This window comes from Miscanthus floridulus, chromosome 1, assembly GCF_019320115.1.
Source record: "Miscanthus floridulus cultivar M001 chromosome 1, ASM1932011v1, whole genome shotgun sequence".
Classification (NCBI taxonomy): Eukaryota; Viridiplantae; Streptophyta; class Magnoliopsida; order Poales; family Poaceae; genus Miscanthus; species Miscanthus floridulus.
The window spans coordinates 2791095-2804458 of record NC_089580.1 but is presented as its reverse complement, the minus strand read 5'-3'; positions in this window follow the sequence as shown (position 1 = coordinate 2804458).

The window sequence follows — 13364 nt, the reverse complement described above, 5'->3', positions numbered from 1 at the left end:
TTGCATGTGTCTTCTTGTTAGGAATTTCCTAGAATTGGACTATTGCCTTGTCACCTATGGGTTATGCATATGGGTAGCTTTGCTAGAGCTCAGTTAAACCATGATCTTGTAACTTGACTAATGGTATATGCAATAAATATAAAATATGACTTTTTAGCAACATGGAAACAGAGGGCTGGAGTATTTAGCTACTTTCTAAATGCCTCAGATTCCTCTCCCTAAGGACTTATCTGTAAGTGATCATCCGGGACTTACAGTACAGCTGTGAGGGCTACATGGCTCTGGCTTTAGCTCAGTATGAGGACCTTTTCTAGCTTGTTAGTGGTTACCTTTATGGCGCAAGAGGGGTGTGTTCCGGGTTGGATATAGTGTGGCCTCTATCCGTTAGTGTATAGGCTACGTGTCATTGTGCCTGTCGAAAGGGGAGCTCTACATTCGTAGGCCACAGAAACCTAGTGGCCCTAACTTGTTAGACGAACCTTTGAAAGGCTTCATAGTGACCCCTGCCTGCTCACCTTGGAAGTGTTTTGGGAGTTATAAACCCAAGCATATGGGAATCACGACTCATAGTGAAAGTGTACAACCTCTGCAGAGTGTAAAACTGGTATATCAGCCGTGCTCTCGGTCACGAGCGGCCTTGGAACATTTATGGAATAGATGATCACTAAGTAATATCTGTTTATGCTATTCATTACTCATGTTTACATTTGATCATGTGTTCTACTTTGGGAACTGAAACACCTTGATGCTACTCATAAGCTAAAATTGTGACAACTAAAAGCTGACCGCTGTTAAGCCTGTGTCTAGCCTTTTGAGCCTCATGAACCCCGTGCTACACTTGTTGAGTACGACATGTACTTACGCTTATTTATTTTCATTATTTGGATAAAAATCCTAGATGGGTAACAGATGACCTTGAGAATGATGACTTCCCTGAGGACTACTAGACTTGTGGTCAACCAGTCGACGTCCCTGTGAATTAGAGCTTCCGCGATAGATCTTTTTATTATTTATGCTATACTTATGTAATAACTCTGTCTTATTCGTGATGTAATAAACATTGGTGATGATACTATTCATAATTTGTCGGCTTATGTGTGTGACTAATCTCTTGGCGCACATAAGGTTTTGCACCCCATTTTTTCCATAAAATTGGGTGTGACAACTAATAGCCTTGCTATCACTCATGCCAAACTTCTTGATCATGTCCTTGATATACTTGCCTTGACTCATAAATGTACCATTCTTCAATTGCTTGATTTAAAGACCAAGGAAGTAACTTAACTCTCCAATCATGGATATCTCAAACTCACTTGCCATCATCTTGCCAAACTCCTCACAAAAATCTTGATTTGTTGACCCAAATATGATATCATCAACATAGATTTGCAATACAAACAAGTCATTTCCAAGCTTCTTGGTGAAAAGAGTGGTGTCAACCTTTCCCATCTTGAATCGCTTAGAGAGTAGTAAATCCCTCAATCTCTCATACCATGCTCTTGATGCTTGTTTCAATCTATACAAAGCCTTTCTCAACTTGTAAACATGGTTGAGTTTTTTTCATCTTCAAAACCAAGAGGTTGCTCAACATACACAAGCTCATTGATGTACCCATTGAGAAATGCACTCTTCACATCCATTTGGTACAACTAGATATTGTGGGCACAAGCATAGGCTAACAAGATCATAATTGCTTCTAATCTTGCAATCGGGGCATATGTTTCTATAAAATCAAGACCTTCAACTTGAGTGTAACCTTGTGCCACTAATCTTGCTTTGTTCCTTACAACTATCCTATCTTGATCTTGCTTGTTCTGAAATACCCACTTGGTTCCAATTACATTATGATCCATAGGCCTCTCTATTAACTCCCATACTTGATTTCTCTTGAAGTTGTTTAGCTCTTCATACATAGCATTGACCCAATCAACATTCTTCAAAGCTTCATCTATCTTCTTAGGTTTAATGGATGTCACAAATGAGAAATATTCACAAAATGATGCTAATTTAGATCTTGTTTGTACACCTCTAGAAATATCACCAATTATAGAGTCCAAAGGATGATCTCTTGCGACATTGGTTGGTTGGAGCACTTGCATTTGATTGCTTGCATTTGATTGAGATGATGAACTAGCCAATTGTTCTTGATCTTGCAGTTTGTCAACACTAGCACTTGCTTGACTTGGATCTTGGGAATCAATAGCTTGTTTATTTGAGTTAGAGAGCACTTGATTCTTGTCATCTTCAACATCAATCACTTCTCTAAGTCTTATATCACCAATGTCCATGTTCTTCATTGCATTGATTAATTGAGTGCCTCTCACATCATCTAGATTCTTATCTTTCTCTTGGGAACCATTTGTTTCATCAAATTCCACATCATGAACTTCCTCAAGAGTACCACCAGCCAAATTTCAAACTCTATATGCCTTGCTAGTAGTGGAGTAACCAAGCAAGAAACCTTCATCACATTTCTTTTCAAACTTGCTTAATCTAGTGCCTTTATTCAATATGTAGCATTTACAACCAAAACCCCAAAAGTATGCTATGTTGGGCCTTCTTCCATTTAATAGCTCATAAGGTGTCTTCTCCATCATGCAGTGATAGTAGAGTCAGTTGCTATAGTAGCAAGCCATGTTGATTGCTTTGGCCCAAAATGAATGACTTATATTGTACTCACTCAACATTGATCTTGCCATGTTAATTAAAGTTCTATTCTTTCTCTCAACAAGGCTATTTGATTGTGGAGTGTACTTGGTCAAGAATTGATGCCTAATTCCAAACTCATCACACAAATCATCCACTCTTGTGTTCTTGAACTCACTTTCATTGTCACTTCTTACTTTCATAATGGTTGTTTCAAACTCATTATGAATTCTCTTGATGAATGTCTTGAAGGTTGCAAACACATCACTCTTGTCAACAAGAAAGAACACCTATGTGTATCTAGTGAAATCATCCACAATCACAAATCCGTATTTGTTTCCACCAATGCTAGTGTATGTGGTTGGTCCAAACAAGTCAATGTACACTAACTCAAATGCCTTAGATGTGCTCATCAGGCTCTTCTTAGGATGTATGTTACCAATTTGCTTTTCGGCTTGACATGCACTACATACCTTATCCTTCTCAAATGTGATATCTTTCAAGCCTATAACTAAGTCATGCTTGATCAACTTGTTCAATTGTTTCATTCCAACATGACCAAGCCTTCTATACCATAACCAACCCATGCTAGACTTAGTGATCAAATATGTTGACAATTGAGCTTCTCTATCATTGAAATCAACCAAGTATAGATTCTCATACCTAAATCCTTTGAATATCAAGTTAGAGCCATCTACACTTATGATCTATACATCATCCATACCAAATATGCACTTGAAACCAAGATCACATAATTGAGCTACCGATAATAGGTTAAAGTTCAAACTCTCTACTAGTAGCATATTTGAAATGCTCAAGTCATTGGATATTGCTATCTTACCAAGCCCTTTGACCTTGCCTTTGCCATTGTCACCAAATGTGATACTATCAATCTCATTGCTCTTATTTTCATTGATTGAATTGAACATTCTTGGATCACCGATCATGTGTTGTGTGCACCCACTATCAAGCACCCAATGTCTTCCTCCAACTTTATAATTAACCTATAAAAGAAGATCAATTCTTTTTAGGTACCCAAACTTGCTTGGGTCCTTGAAGGTTAGTTACCAAGATATTTGGTACCTAAATGGCCTTCTTCTTTGGGCCCATAATTGGTGTACCAATGAACTTAGTCTTCACACCATTGTCACCCTTAACAAGCATGTAACAAGAATCAAATCTAATTAAGGATACATTAGGTTGCTTGTTCTTGTCAGTCTTGCAATATTGCTCTATATGCCCAACTTGCTTGCATCTATTGCAAAACCGACCATTGCCCTTCACAAAGCTAGCTTTGGGAGTGACTAAGGCCACCTTGCCTTTCTTGGGGGTATAGCCTAATCTCTCTTTATTAAGAGAAAACCTTTGGCTATCCAAGCACTTTAGCAAGCGAGCATCTCCACCATAGGCATTGCCTAAGGCATGAGTAAGCTCATTCACCTCCTTCTTGAGGGACTCATTTTCCAGCATTAGTGAGGCATCACAAGTGAAATCATCACTCAAGGGTGAAGCTGAAGTAGAAGTGCTACAAGAAGGGTTAGTGGGAGCAACAATAATGGGCTTATAAAAAGATTCATCAATAATATCACATGTTAGTTTCACATCACAAGACACAATCACTTGATCCTTCTTAGCTTTCTCCATTTTGACTTGCTTAATGAGAGAGGAGTAAGCTTTTTCAAGCTTAGAGTGAGCTTTGTCAAGCTTCTCATGGGCTTCTAATTACCTCTTATGAGTGGCATCAAGCTCATCAAGAGATTGCTTAAGAAATTTAAGTTTCTTATGCAATTCTTTGCACTCCTTTCTCTTCATCTCAAAGCAAGTGTGCACTTGCTTACACATGTCCATGTGCTCCTCCTTGGTGTACTCCTCCTCATCATCATCACTCCTACAAGCATCACTTTCACATTCATCATCATCACTCACATCATATTTTACCTTGGTATGCTTTGCCATGAGATATGTCGATGGTGTATCGAAGATGGAGGGCTTGTTGTTGATGGCGATGCTTGCTAGTGCTTTCTTGATAGATTTCTTGCCATCATCACTAGAGTCATCACTATCCGAAGAGCCATCACTATCCCAAGTGACCACATAGCCTCCACCCTTCTTATTTTCGAAGGTCATCTTCTTCTCCTTCTTCTCCTTATTGTGCTTCTTCTTTTTATCCTCATCATTGTCACTATTGTAGGGACAATCTGCTATAATGTGATCGGGGCTCTTGCAATTGTAGCATCTTCTCACATATTCTTTGCTTTTGGTGTGATCTCTTCTCTTTCTTGCACCATAGCCCTTCTTCTTTATGAATTTGCCCATCTTGCGCAGAAATAGAGCCATGGCTTCATCATCAATGTCACTAAGATCCTCATCATCACTTGATTCTTTCTTGAACTTACCCTTATTCTTGGATGATGAGCTAGCCTTGAATGCTGCACTCTTCTTCTTCTTGTCTTCATCTTCCTTCTTGTCATCCTTGTCAACCCCTTCCCTTTTCACATGGTATGTCTCTTGTGTCATGACATCACCTAGTACTTGGTTAGGGGTAATCTCCTTCAATCCTCCTCTTATGATAAGTAATCTCAACATCTCAAATCTTGGAGGTAAGCACATTAAGAACCAATGAGAGACATCATAATCATTGATCTTCTCTTCCAAAGCCTTCAAGTCATTAACAATTACTTACAACCAATGGAACATCTCTAGAATGCTCTTATCATCCTTTATCTTGAAGCTTGTCAATTTATCCTTGAGGATGTACAACTTGGCACTCTTCACCACTAGTATGCCCTCATATGTTTCCTCTAATCTCTTCCACACCTCATTAGCTCTATCACAATCCTTGATTTGCTCAAACACCTTGGAATCAATGGCATTGTATATGGTGTTGAGAGCCACTGTATTGCATTGTTTGTTGGTCTTGTCTTGGTTGGTGAGATTGTCGGAATCAATGATAGCATAGTCATTCTCGGTCACATCCCATACTTGATCATTGATTGAACCAAGATATATCTTCACTTTTCCTCTTCCAATAATCATAGCTTGTGCCATCAAAGAACGGTGGTTTGCCCCCCACATGGTTGAAAATAACTTGAGCCATAATTTGACACCGAGATTGTTAAGCCTTCAATCAAATGGTTACCACGGCTCTAATATGGCTAGAGGAGGGGGGTGCATAGCCTATTTAAAAAATCTACAAACCAACTAGAGCAATTTGATTAGTATGACAAATAGCAAAAATCAAACTTGCTTTAGCTCTACAAGTTTTGCAAGTCACCTATCCAACAATTCTAGTTACTATAATCACTAAACACACAATTTACAAAGTCACTACTCACTAAGAGTCCTCACACTTGCTACACTAAAGAGCTCCACTAGATGATCTTAAGCTGCAAAGCAAACTCTCAATTCTAGCTACACTAAAAAGCTTGCTACAACTAGTTTGTGGGTATATAAATGAGTAAGTAGGGTGATTATACCGCTGTGTAGATGAGTGAACCAATCACAAGATGAATACTAACTCAATCACTAGGAGAATACCAAAGGGCAAGAGACAACCAATTTTCTCTTGAGGTTCACGTGCTTGCCAACACACTATGTCCCCATTGTGTCGACCAACACTTGATGGTTCAATGGCTAAGAGGTGTTGCATGAACCTCATCCACACAATTGGACACCACAAGAATCTACCCACAAGTGAGGTATAACTCAATGACATGAGCAATCCACTAGGGTTATCTTTTGGTGCTCCACCAGGGAAGGCACAAGTCCCCTCACAATCATCGGAGATGGCCACTAACAATCACCAACTCATGACAATCCTCCTCCATTGCTCCAAGCTATCTAGGTGGTGGAAACCACCAAGAGCAACAAGTGAATTCGACAGCGAAACATGAACACCAAGTGTCTCTAGATGCAATCACTCAAGCAATGCACTTGGATTCTCTCCCAATCTCACAAAGATGATGAATTAATGATGAAGATGAGTGGGAGGGCTTTGGCTAAGCTCACAAGGTTGCTATGTCAATGCAAATGGCCAAGAGCCTAAGCTTGAGCCAGCCATGGGGCTTAAATTGAGAGCCCCCATGAATAGAGTCGTTGGCTCCTCTGTCCTCTAAAAATCAGGGCGACCGGACGTACCAGTCGGTTTGACTGGACGCAAGTCCCCAGCGTCCGATCCTCAGATTTTTGCCACATGTCCCCGACTTCAAATACTGATCACCCAATTTCAATGGTCATTAGTGCATTTAAGTTGTGACCAGACGTGCTGCTCAAAGTGACCGAACGCTCCAACGCTAGAGTCCGGTCATTTCTAGTAAGGTTCCACTTGTGATCAGACGCTTTTGGTGGCTCATAACCGGACACAGGCCTATGTCCGGTCAACATATCCTTTCTCTATTGCCTGCACCAGCGTACATCACTAGGTGACCGGATGCACCCCCTATGCGTTCGGTCCCCCTTTCACTTTAGCGTCTGGTCAAGAGACCGAGGGTAGCCTTCACTACGCGCCACTGACCGAACGTAGGGTCAGAGTCTAGTCACTGCGTGACCAGCGTCTGGTCACTATTTCTCTATGACTATCACCTCCTTCATTTCACCAACTTCTCCATCCTTACTCAAATGTGCCAACCACCAAGTGTATCACCTTGTGCACGTGTGTTAGCATATTTTCACAAGCATTTTCAAAGGTGTTGGCTTTCCACTAGATCCTAAATACATATGCAATGAGTTAGAGCATCTAGTGGCACTTTGATAATCGTATTTCGATACAAATTTCACCTCTCTTAATAGTACGGCTATCGATCCTAAATGTGATCACACTCTCTAAGTGTCTTGATCACTAAACCGAAAAGCTCCTATCAATTTCGCCTTTGCCTTGAGCTTTTTGTTTTTCTTTCTCTTCTTTTCTAAGTCCAAGCACTTGATCATCACCATGGCATCACCATTATCATGTCATGATCTTCATTTGCTTCACTACTTGGAGTAGTGATACATATCTCATAATCACTTTGATAAACTAGGTTAACACTTAGAGTTTCATCAATTACCAAAACCAAACTGGAGCTCACTGTGGCCATCCCTAACTAGACCCCATCGCCCTCTCTAGTGCGTGTTGCTGCATCATCGTGAACCCTAGCACCATCCCCGAAGATGGAGATCCATCACCGACTGGAGATCCATCACCGATCGCCATCTCATCGGAATGGTGACCTCGTCATCGCCGCGCTTGCACCGCCGTGCCGCCATGCACATGGCCAGAGCACACCGCCACTTCATCGTGCCCTAGACCTAACCCTAGAGCTCCGCTAAGACTCCCTAAAGTTATTGCATCGCTCACCTAGCCATGTCATTACCGGAGACAATGATCCCACCACCAAGCACCTCTGTCGTGCCGCCATTATCGTCGGTGAGGTAGCTCCGATGAACCGCTGAGCCAACTAAGGGCACCAGTCGACGCAGGATGTCGAGTAGGTCATGATGGTGAAGACGCTACCGCCAGTGAGCTCGCTGTCACTGAGCTCTGGCCTGTTAGTGCCGTCCTCTGCTCCTGTCTCACTGACGCGTGGGCCCATTGACCCGCGGGGCCTAGCTGTCAGTCAGGGTTTTGTCTTTATTTGTTTTTCTAGATTTTGTTGCAAAATTAAAAAAATCATAACTAGAGCTAGGAATGTCCAAATTAAGTGAATGAAATTTTGTTGGATTCATAATCAAGTGTACTATTTGATAAAAATATGAAACCTACTGTTTGTGGTTTTTTTCTAAGGTAATTTAATTGAGCTAGATAAGTGCTTTTAAATTTATTTCTATCTTGTAAAATGCATATTTTGAGCTAGGGAAGTGCAAAAATTGTGATTCTAATTTTTCTGGTCTTGTGTTGACATGCTCTAACTAGGAAAAATACTAAACCTATAGTAGGCATACTTGGAATATGGTCTTCCTATTTAATCTTAAATAATTACTAGTTTCTAGTGAAAATAAATGGGGTAAAAATACCTAACTTATGATCATGCAAAATTATACCCAATGTTCTTATGATGGGACGAAAGTAAGAAAAATAGGAAATCTGTTGTTTGACACTTTTCACTAGGCTAAACTATTTTTGATAAAATAAGCCGATGCAACTTGTTATTTTTGTAGAGGTTGCTATACTTATCCAAATGGCATGAAAATTGTACAGTAGAATATTGGGGTCATATGTAACCTACTGTAATTTTTTCTGAATTTATTGATCATTATAATTATTTATCCTTTAAATCACCTTATTATATAAGGAAATTAATAAATGCACATAAGTAAATTATTTGGGCTTAACCATTATATTTTCTATAGTGCTTGTGATGCATATGATGTGTTGATATTGGTAATTATGCTCAAAATTAATTGGTTATAGGCAGCTTGTTAATTATTGCTTTATAATTCAACTAAATAGTTGCATGAGTAGTTTATGTGGTGTTTGACAAATTCATGATGATAATGATCTTTTTTGTAAAACTTGTTAAAACAAAGTTTTAGGTAACTTACTCATATTACTTGTCCTAAAATTTCATAGCTATAGGCTAAATGGTTTAAGAGTTATAGCTGTTAGAAGTCTGCTGTCAGATTTGCTTGTCCTCTGGATAGATCTAAAAGATTGAATTGTTTGACCTATATAGCTACTGAATCACCTTAAGATGATTAAAACAAACTTGTAGGAAATTTCATAAGATTTCTAGAAAGTCCACAACCATATTGTTTGGATATGTAAAACTCCAGTTATGGTCAAAACAAGTGGCTACTGTCTTGCAGCCAAGAAAATATTTAAATAGGTGTTTGTTTAATTACTAGAAAGGAGATATGTGCCTACTCAGTTAAAGAAGTTAATCTTGTTATCACCCTAATACCTTTCTATTAAGAACACTTATGATTATGCATTTTATCATATCATATCATCTATGTCATTACCTATACATCCATGATATCTTATTCGTGCTCATGCATATAGGATCGCCCGAAGGAGTAACCCTACTAGAATTCAAAGAAGAGGTGGAGGACAATCAAGGTACACCCCAAACCACAGCTCCCAAAGGAGAGGAGCCAGCCACTGACAAACTTCCTGAGTGCCCTGACCACCAACCCACTTTATTTCTGAAAGGCAAGCCCCGGAGCATTCTAAGCCTTCTATGTTTTATAAAATATCACTTGAGTCCTTTATGTTTGATACATTAGGTTATAAGAGTTGATTTGGAAACACTTGATGCATAGAAATACCTTGTCCAGATATATACTTTAAACCCTAAGTAGGTCTAGAATCGAATATATGCTTAGCCATGCTTAGACAGGTAGAAGTCGGGTGATTTCCTGTCGCCTACGAGATATAGGTGGATACTAGAGCATGGTTGGTTATATTTGCTATCATAAAAAAGAACCATGGGATAATATAACTGGAGGCCAGGCAGAGTCTATGTGTAGGTTGACTCATGTGATTCTGTCTGTGTCGATTAAGGACCGCATCGTTGGAGGCCCTCTTGTCATTTTGAACGCATATATCTCACTTAGCTGGTCGGATAACTCATTCTGACCGTGAAGTCGAGTAGCTCAACTTAGGCTAGGCCTCGTTCTATCAAAGTGCGCACTCTGGATGGTAGTAAGGATATGTGGGGAGCTAGACGTGAGCCCAAGGGCAGGCCGGGCCTAAACATCCTGGTAGCTGGTTGTCCCTGGTTGTGCGGCGCTGATCGAACCCATAAAATATGGACCTGAGTTGTACCAAAGGTGACGTAAGGCTACCATGGCTGGTAGACCTGGGTTTGTGTTAGTAATACTACCAAGCTAGTTGTAATCGATTCGAATCGCCATCTCTCCTAGATAGTGAGAAACTTGACGGAGCCCCTTCATCGTAGTAATTAAACTATGGAATGTGATGGTTATGATGAACATGGAAAATATTACACCGGTTATGGTTACTATTGTATGCTACTAAATGATATACCACATGTCTGGCACAGGTTAGTTGATAATCTAGAGATGAATAGCTATAATCTTGTTACTGAATTACAATATGTATAGCTCAACTAGTGGTTTTTTATGCAAAATGTTGTTAAGCTAGCTCCACTTATAAAGCCTTACATGATCCTTGGAGTAACTTTATTTTTGGTTTATGACGGGTAAGTCTAGCTGGGTACCTTATTGTACTCAGGGTTTATTTTCCACTTATTGTAGATAACACAGTGTATCATGGATATTGTAAGAAGTGCTTCTGTCCCGCCATGGACGAGGAGTAGGCCCTAGGCAAGGCGCTTCTCATTAACTCTTCTATCATGCTTTTGTGAGTTGTGATCATAAACTAGCTTGTATTAAACAATGGTGTGAGATGTTGGTTTTAAAACTACTTTGCTTCCGCTACTACCTTATTTGGAACTTGAGTTGTAATAACTTTCATCATACTCTGATGTATGGCAATATATTTGTGAACTCTATATATCATGTGGCATGTATGTTGAATCATGTACAATCTTGGTTGTATGTTGGCGATGAATCGAGACTCTTCGTGGTACTCGACGGACTACCGGGTTTATATGGGCTCAAGTATGATAGTGCGACCGCTTGCAGGCTGCCATTATACTTGTGCTCTTATAAATTGGACGGTTCTGTTACAGCTGGCATCAGAGCAAGATTTAACATTAATTGCCACATGTGTATTTAAAACAAAGGCTTTTGTTTTTCAAAACCAGTTTTTGGCAACTTATAACTGTATATATATATATATATATATATATTGGTGTTTAAATCTAATGTTTAAATCTAAAGTGTGTCAGTGATCACTTCCCTTAAGTCCAGTTAAGAATTTCAGGTAGCTAAATAAGTACTAACATGGGGGTTTTTTATTTTCGTCGTCCATATGGCGTGCTATTGTATGGATGCCATTCACTTGAGTGGTAATGTATGAATCAAATGCCTCTACGCTCGAGGTAAGATGATGAGTGGTATGACCGCAAGATGTGAGCGTGCGGTTTAAGGGGAGAGGTAGCTTTGATACTAAAGTATATATATGTCTCATATATATACTAAGGTATTTAATTATGGGTTAGCTTTGATACGGCTGTATATGTATATTTATATGTATGTATGGAACGTATTGATACGGAAGTGTGTGTGTGTGTGTGTGTGTGTGTGTGTGTGTGTGTGTGTGTGTGTGTGTGTGTATATATATATATATATATATATATATAGCCTTACCCTATATATATATAGGGTAAGGCTATTCTACAGCTGGCCATAGAATAACTTATTCTATAGCCATCTTGATTTACAATAATGTTTGTACCAATTTACAATAACATGAATATGCATTTACGATACTCGTGTTACTACAACTCACGGTGATATTTACCATAATGTTATAGTAAATCTCTTAGTAAGGAGTTACTGTAGTCTCATAAATTAGCATAGTAATTATCGTAACTCAAAATGGCCATATAATAAGTTATTCTATGGCCAACTGCAGAACAGTAGTTCTATATATCTATATATATATATATATATATATATATATATATATATATATATATATATATATATATATATATATATATATATATATATGAAAGTATTTAGTATTCAACCTAGAGCCTAGATTTTCATTTCTGTATTTATATAATTATGGGGTTGGGCTGAAATAAAACTCTTATGCAGGTACGCTAACAACGAAACGTGTAGCCCGACTAGTTACATTATTTATGAGAAAACGTACGTATACCACCGTATATGTCGCTAGAAGTTTCAATTTTTCTAAGTTTGTGAGGACATGTGGAACGTGCATGTATGATGATAAATCATTCATTACATACTTGCATTGTTCCTTCCCTTATAAGTTTCTTATTTCGTTAAGTAACTCTTTTCTATTATAACGTTGTTATCACAAAGAGTTGCACCATATTTTGTTGGTACAAATGACAGCATCAGCTCAAAAAAGGCCTATTCACCCTCCCTCTAGGCCACTTACTAGATCCTTTCAATACCTTGCTCACTATTGTTGATAGGATATATATGAATATATTATAACATGTCGCGGTACATGTATATGTGTGGATGGTGTTTTTCCAAAACTCATGGGTAATCTAAAAGAATTAGGGGGGCACTAGTTCATCATGTTCCCCGCATACTTACAATGAGCTCACTCTTCAAACACATTCCCCTCCTTCCTCTGCCTCTATCTCCCTCTTCGAATTTGCTTCCTCGCGCCATTTTCTAATTGAGGCCTCCTTCTACTTGATATACTAGTTTTAATCCATGTGTAAGGATCGAATGACTATAAGAGAGGGTGAATTAAGGCTCCAAAAATCAAAATAACAAATCTTAACCTAATCAAACTACTTTACCCCTAGGCATGAACCACCTTTACAACTGCTAAAAAAGGAAACCAAGGTGAGTCCTTAGGGACACCAAACTAAGCCATGTCCTTAGAACACACTAGCAAAGGTCCTTAAAGAAGTTGCAAGAAAATAACCTAGCTAGTGCATCACACTAAGATAAAACCAAGTCTAGCAAAATATTCACACAATGTCTCACCACATACAAAGTACATTTTGATGCATTTGGCACGAAATTCAGTTTTTCCATGTCATGACAATGCTTAGATTCGGCGAATTTAAGGGGAAAAGTGCCCGTTAGGTCTGTATATTGGGAAACGTCATCTATCAAAACAGATGAGAGGCATTAAACGACAATTGATTTGTGGTTAC